Source organism: Nicotiana attenuata, chromosome 1 (assembly GCF_001879085.1).
Source record: "Nicotiana attenuata strain UT chromosome 1, NIATTr2, whole genome shotgun sequence".
Classification (NCBI taxonomy): domain Eukaryota; kingdom Viridiplantae; phylum Streptophyta; class Magnoliopsida; order Solanales; family Solanaceae; genus Nicotiana; species Nicotiana attenuata.
Genome location: NC_031989.1, coordinates 58382288 through 58390733, shown reverse-complemented (window position 1 = coordinate 58390733; position 8446 = coordinate 58382288).

The following is an 8446-nucleotide window of genomic DNA, read 5'->3' as shown; positions in this document are numbered from 1 at the left end:
TATATATATATATATATATATATATATATATATATATATATATATATATATATATATATATATATATATATATATATATATATATATATATAGTACAGCCTCAAAGTTACATTATTCGCCTACTGATTTTATCTCGATAGTGTTTAGCTGGATTCATTGCCCAACCGATATTTATTCGGTGGTGTTTATATATATATATATATATTCATCCATCGCCCAACCCATATTCGTTCAGTGGTTTTTATACCTTATATACTTTTATATTAATAGAAATCTTTTCCTATTTAACTTGTAAGGCTCTTCCTTTTATTCTTAATAGGACATTTGATCGACTCGTTGAATAACACTTTGGATACTCTCTGTTTGGGGAAACAAGATGTACAGTAAACTCATAATAGAAGGTAATATATCAACTGGTGACGATAGATAACTTATGAAACAAATATACACCCAACAAGGGACAAACAAAGATAAGAATATAATACTCGTTAGATACTTCTTTTGGAAAGACGATATTCCTTCAGAATCATGTTATCATAGAAGGGACTGCCATTACATACCTTTGTTTCTTGGCTAACAATAGCTCATGAGTTCCAGTACACTCTATGAATGATAATCTACATTGTATAAATGGTTTGGATCACAATCGAATCAATGAATCAAGAATTGAATCACTACGTCATTTTATCGAACACTTAGAGTGCATAAGCTTCATATCATCCTACAATGGAAAATGATCACTTCTGGATCTTCTCTTCTACTCACAAAACAACCACCATCACAAACAATTATACTTCACAATTTCCAGGCATAGGATACCTTAGAAAATCGCTCAAAATCGTTCAACAACTACAACACTTCATTAATGGAGATAAAACTTAGCCTTCCTAGTAACCTTTCTCAATTCAACTATACAAGACATAGATGACATTGAATACATACAATGGTATTTAAATCTTACCTAAAGGAGGATGATCATAGCATCACCTATGAAGATAAGAACATGGCATCAACTATGAAGCTAAAAAGATGGCAGCAACTTTGAAGCCAAAACGTAGCAGCAACTAGGTTTTATCTAATTTTTCCCAATTGTTCTATTGTTCTACTTGCAATCTCACACACACACACACACACACACACACACACACACACACACACACACACACACATATATATATATATATATATATATATATATATATATATGTATGTATATATATAGTAGTAATTTAGATTGCTGCTAGACTAAGTTAAATAGGAGGGGTGGCCCATTTATTTAATTCAATGTTTATCCCAAAAGTATATGGATACATAAGACAAAGTTTGGTAGAATCCACCTAAAGATTACTAAGTTCCATTTTTATCCATATGATGTATTTAGAATATTATATGTGTATATGCCACATGCTATCTTATTGGACTTAATAATATTATAACTAATCCCCTTTTTACCACGGGGTATAACATCAACGTAATACTGCGAGGTGTAATATCGACGTAATACTGCAGGGTGTAACATCGACGTAATACTACGGGGTGTAACTTCGGCATAATACTGCGGAGTGTGACATCCTCCCCCCTTAAGAATATTCGTCCTCGAATGTGGAGGTACTATGCTAAGGTGAGTGTAACTTTGAGGATCCAAGGGAAATTTCAACATGGTCTCCTATGTAAATAGGATTGACTAGAACCTGCCACGCAACCAGCAAATACAACACATACATCACAGGGCCATATGATATAAAATATACCATGACATCGGCCTCACACGACCGTCCGCTATCAAGGGATCCATATACTAAGCTATAACTCACCTCAAGTGTTTTGACTTGTAGTGTGGGCTGCGACAACCGCATTCTCGCTATGATCATAACCTTCAATTCGGAATAACGAGGGTATCTAGACCTCATGTCTTCCTCAGCCCCCCATGTTATTTCCCCTACATTATTATTTCTGCATAGCACCTTAACAGAGCCTATTTCTTTAGTTCATAACTTTTAGACTTGGCGATCTAGAATGGAAACCGGAATCTCTTCATAAGATAGATCTTCTGTAATCTGAACATCCTCTACAGGAGAAATGCGAGAGGGATCTCCTACATACTTTCGTAACATAGACACATGGAAAACTAGATGGACTACTTCTAACTCAGGAGGTAACTCAAGCTCATATGCTACTTGGCAAATTCGATGAATAATCTTATACGGTCTGACGTACCGGGGCTTAAGCTTGCCTTTCTTGCCAAATCTCATTATTCCTTTAGTAGGCAAAACCTTTAAGAATACTCAATCGTCAACTGAAATTCTAAGTCTCGGACCGTGCATATGAATAATACTTCTGCCTACTTTGCACTGTCAATAGTCCCTGATGAATCAACTTTACATTCTCTATGGATTTTTTTTACCAAATTAGGCCCTAATAACTCAGCTTCGCCCACTTCAAATCGGCCAATCGGGGACCTACACTTCCACCTGTATAAGGCTTCATATGGAGCCATCTTGACGCTGGAATGATAAATATTATTGTATGAAAACTTAATAAGCGGCAAATGATCATCCCAACTACCCTTGATATCCAGCACACAAGATCGCAACATGTCCTCAAGTGTCTGCGTAGTGTGCTTGGCTTGGCCATCTGTCTGTGGATGAAATGCCATACCGAGGTTCACCTGAGTACCTAAACCCTTCTAAAAGGATCTTTAGAAATTAGCCGTAAACTGGGCACCTCTATGAGATATGATAGAAATTGGAACTCCATGAAGCCAAACTATCTCCTTTACACACATTCTGGCATAATCATCAGCTGCATAAGTGGTTCTAACCGCTAGAAAGTGAGCCAACTTTATAAGCCTGCCAACAATTACCCAGATAGAATCAAACTTCTGATAGGTACGAGGCAAACCTGTAATGAAATCCATATTGATCATCTCTCATTCCCATGTTGGAATTTCTATGTTTGAACTAATCCTCCAGATTTCTAGTGTTCTATCTTAACCTGCTGAATATTCGGACATGGAGCCACAAACTCTGCAATGTTTCTTTTCATATCTTTCCACTAGTAGACCCCTCTGAGGTCATGATACATCTTTGTTGATCCAGGGTGAACAGAATATTGCGACTGGTGAATCTCTACCATAATTTGTCGGTTGAGCTGCTTGTATTGGCGGAGATGAGGTTAGATTTGCACTATTGTATTGGGATGAGGAATGTTTGGGACAATGATACCATATTTCCTGTAATGACCGAAATGGTCATTTTACTTTCTATATACCCATTCCCCTAATTAAGACTCTCCGTATGTGCTTTTACTATTTTATGACTTACGGGGATGGTTAGTTTAGGTTTGGAAGGGTTTGGGTTGAAATCGGAATATTTAGTTCCTTAATAGTGACCTAAGGTGGCCAACTTTGACATGAGTCAACATTTTGAATAAACGACCTTGGAACCAGAATTTAAAGGTTCCAATAGGTTCGTATGATGATTTTGGACTTGGGCGTTTGATCAGATCGGGTTTCAGGTAATCCAGGAGCATTTTGGCGCTTAATATGGAAATTTGGTTCATTGAATGTTTTGTAGCTCTTTAAATTTGGTTTGGAGTAGAATTTTGTGTTATTGAGGTCTGCTTGGGATTTAGAACCTGGGAATAGGTCTCTATGGTTATTTATGACTTGTACACAAATTTTGGTGTCATTTCGAGTAGTCTAAGTATGATTCAGCGCGTTCGGAATTGGTTGTGAAGTTTGAAGTTCATAAGTTGATTCAATTGGGTATTGGGGTGCGCATCATAGTTTCGATGTTGTTTAACGAGGTTTGAGGCCTTGACTTAGTTTGTATCGTCTTGTTGAATGTGTTGGTATAGTTGGATGGGTTCCCCGGGCGAGGGGGGGGGGGGGGCGGCTCTAGTGCGAATCGATTGGAATCAGACTTAGCTTTGGACTTGGGAACTTCTGGTGGCATAAGATTTAGTGCAACTGTGAGGAAATGGATGCAGGTGCGAGCATGCAGAAGCGGCCCTGTGATTGCAGAATCAGACTTTGGCTGGGGCTAGGTGGCCGCAGGTTCGAGGTTTGTTTCGCATCTACACATCTGCAGATGCGATGGAGGCTCCACAGGACGGAAAATGGGCCGGCTCGTATAGATCGCAGGAGCGAAGGAAGTCCGTAGAAGCGAAGGGAGTCCACAGAAGTGGACCCTCAGAAGCGTGTCCCTGTCCACAAAAGCGTGAAAGCTGGAGGTGGTGGGGGATTGCAGGTGCGGCTTTTTGAATGCACCTGTAGTTTTGCAGATGCGGTTAAGTGACCGCAGGTATGGAAATCGTTGGGCAGTGGAGTGCATTTAATTCGAGACTTAGCCTACTTTTCACACACTTTCACTTGGTTTTGGGTGTTTTGAGAGCAATTTTGTGGGGGATTCTCATCAACATCACAAGGTAAGTAAACTCCATCCATTTTTAAGTTAAATACGCAAAATATAGGTATATTAAACATGGAAAATTAGTGAAACATGTGAGATTTTGTGAAGAACCTATGGTTTAAGTAAATTTGATATTTTATCATGGATTTGGTTTTGGAAATTTGAATAAATTATATATTTGAGTTTGGGAGTTCACGAATATCATTTATATGCAAAACATTTTGGAATTCGGGCATGTGGGCCCGGGGGTGGATTTTAGGAACCTTCCAACTTGGGTTGGGTAATTACTCTAATAGCTAAATCATGAAATTTAGAGCATATATTCGTTACTTTATACAAGTTTTGGTTAGTTTCGGAGTCCTCGTCGTTGTTTGGAGAGTTCTATTGTAGTTGAAGATCCGTATTGAGGACTTGGAACCGAGTTAAGTCTCTTGCCTGACCTTGTAAGAGGGAATTTATCCCGTTAGGTGTATTAATTGTTGTGTGCTACTTGTTGTGGGGAGATATGTACGCACGAGGTGATGAGAGTTCATACGTAGCTATTCATGATATGTCCGGGCAGACTTAGAATCGCAATATGCCTTTAACTGTGCTATTTTATGTCTATCATGTGTATTAATTGTCTTGATTAAGATTGATATTGAGTATTCTAATTAAAGATGTTGACTTAGTCTCTTACTTTAGAAGGATTGGGAAATATTTGATAAACTATAAATATGTGTCTTCTCGTCTCGAAAGTGTTTCCACGAGCGATGTAAATTTCTCTACTCTTATGGGATCAGGCTATTCGCCTCAGCAATGAAATAAATTACACTTATGGGATCAGGCTCTTCGCCTCAGTAGTGAAATGAATTACTCTTATAGGATTAGGTCGTTCGCCTCGGCATGTTGGCAACACTATTCTTATGGGATCGGGCTGTTCGCCTCGGCAGTACTGAGTACCACTATTCCTATGGGATTGGGCCGTTTGCCTTGGTAGCTTCGTGCTTAATAATTGGAACTGGATGTAGTTTGATAACAATTGAGCTAGCGCCTTCACGATCGGTTATGATATGTTTAGTGAGGTGATATTGACTCGTGTGGAATTACTGTAGTTACTTTTATTTGCTCCATTTCTACTCGTTGTACACTCTTCGTGTCAACTTTATGTATTTATATTATTATTTAACCTCTAGTAAGTGTCAAGTCGCCCCCTTGTCACTACTTCTTCGAGTTTAGACTAGATATTTACTGGGTATGCATTGCTCTTTGTACCTTGCTACACTTCTGCACTGAATGTGTAGGTACCGAGACAGGTACTACTAGTGGTCACGCTGGTACGTATCCGGTCTTCCATGGAGACTTAGTGGTGAGCTGCTTTCCTTGCATCGATCTGCAAAGTCTCCCTCTACCTTGTTTTGTTATTTTTGTCTATTACCTTTCAGACAGTAGTTGTATTAGTTTTGTATATTCTATATATTTCTCATGCACTTGTGTTATCGGGCTTTGGGGGCTTTTAGCATCTACGTATGGTTGTACTTATTATTACTATCATTTTAGTGGATGTATTTTTTACACTGGTATTTTGTTGAGAAAAGAGTACGTACGGTTGCATGAGATCTTACTTCTTTTGTTCTTCTAAAAAGGAATTTTTGTTTTTAATGTAAAAAGGGGTAATTAAATTGTAGTTTCACTTGTGGGATTTTCTAACGGCGGCGTTAGGTGCCATCACGACCCATTATGGGTTTTGGGTCATGACATCTTGATATCAGAGCCTTAGGTTAACATTGATCTCACAAGTCATGAGCGGGCCTAGTAGAGTCTTGCGGATCGGTGCAAAGACGTCCACACTTATCTTCGAGAGGCTATAGGGTGTTAGAAAACTTCTCTTTCTTCATCTCCTATCGTGCATTTGATATTAGGCTAAGTATCTTTCTATTGATATCTCATAGATGGTGAGAACGCGTGCAACAGATTTACTAAGCGGTAGAGGAGCTGCTCCCCCCGTTGCTAGCGGTCGAGGCAGAAGCCGGGGGAGGGCTATACCTCCTGTCCGAGGACGAGAGCATCCTAGAGTTGCTCCCATTATACCACAAGTGGGTCTAGTGGAGGATCATGTTATTGAGGAGCAGGATGAGGCGCCTACAGCTGAGCCAGCCCTAGTGGATTTCATGACTGCACCGGGATTCCAGGAGGTCATGGACCATATGCTGTGGTTCATGGACTTTATGACGCAGTCTGGTTTATTTCTAGCAGACCCAGCCACTTCTTAGGCGGGAAGGGGAGCACAAACCCCTACTGCTCAAGCTCTAGGGCATGTCGCTGCCGTTTATCAGATCCTAGGTGCACTACCTACAGGCGGGGCCAAGCCAGTTGCAGCGACTTTGCCAGAGGCTGTACCAGTCGCGATCGTTGATCAACAGAAGCGGATGGATAGATGGACTAGACTTCGCCCCCTAACTTTAGGGGTGAGGGATCATAGGACCCCCAAGATTTCATTGACCGGTGCAAGGATAGACTACGGAACATGGGGATATTGGAGGCCAACGGGGTGGACTTCACCACCTTTCAGCTTGAGGGAAATGCCAGCAGATGGTGGTAGGCTTACCTCCTTAGCAGGCCAGCAGGTTCACCTCCCTTGACTTGGGATCAGTTTACACACCAGTTCTTGGAGAAGTACATACCACTTTCTGAGAGAGAGGAGCTTTAGGGTCAGTTTGAACGAATCTGTCAGGGTCGTATGTTTGTGACCGACAATGATGCGAGATTCACTGAATTGTCTCGCCATGAAGCTATTGTACTCCCCACAGACGCAGAGAGGGTGAGGAGGTTCATTGTAGGTCTGCACCCTGAGATTTAGGTTTCTGTGGCCGTGAGGTAGAGATGGGGACTCCCTTTCACTAGGTTGTGGATATTGCTCGTAGGATTAAACGTATTCGCAACCGTAACGAAGAGTTTGTGCCGAGGGACAAGCAGCCCTATTAGTTTGTAGGATTTAGTGGTGCCCCACTTTAGTGACATTCTAGAGAGTAGTTATAGTCTGCCAGCTATTCAGGGTTCCTCCAGTGGGTATTCAAGCCATCAGGGTCAAACTTCAGGTTAGCAGTCCACTGCTCCGAGAGGCTATTTCGAGTGCGGGGAGTTTGGCCAAGTGAAGAGGTTTTGTCCCAGACTTCAGGGCAAGGCTGAGCAGTAGGATCATCAGCCCATGATTACCGCACCAGCTACTATACCACACACCCGCCCAGCCAGAGGCGGAGGGCAGGTGGGTATGGGTCGCCCTAGAGGCGAAGTCCAGTCAGGTGGCGCTCCGGCTAGATTCTATCCTATCTCCACCAGGCCATAGGCAATCTCCTTCAATGCAGTGATCACAAGTACTGTTTTTGTCTGCCGTTGGGATGCCTCGATATTATTTTATCTAGGATCTAATTACTCCTATGTTCCTTCTTTATTTTCTCCTTAACTGGATGTACCTCGCAAGTCCTTGGGCGTTCCTGTATATGTGTCCACGCTAGTGGGTGATTCTGTTGTTGTGGATCGGGTCTACTAGTCCTGTTTGGTGACTTTCTATGGATATGAGACCAAAACGGATATTTTACTATTTGCTATGGTTGTTTCGAGGTTATCTTAGGCATGGACTGCTTGTCCCCGTACCATGCCGTTCTTGATTGCTATGCCAAGATTGTTACCTTGGTGATGCCTGAGTCGCCCAGATTAGAGTGGATGGGTTCGTCTGCCGGTACTTCCAGCCAGGTTATTTCTTTCTTGAAGGCTCAACATATGGTTTAGAAGGGTTGTTTGGACTATTTGGCCTTTGTTCGGGATATTACTGTGGAGACTTTTGTGTTAGATTCAGTGCCGGTGGTACGAGAGTTTTTCGATGTATTTCCTGCTGATCTACTAGGCTTGCCGCCGGATCGGGATATCGATCTTGAAATTGATTTGGTGCCAGGCACCCAACCTATTTCTACTTTGCTTTGCCGTATGGCTCCCAAGGAGCTGAAAGAGTTAAAGGAGCAGTTTCAGGAATTGCTTGAGAATGGGTTCAATAGACC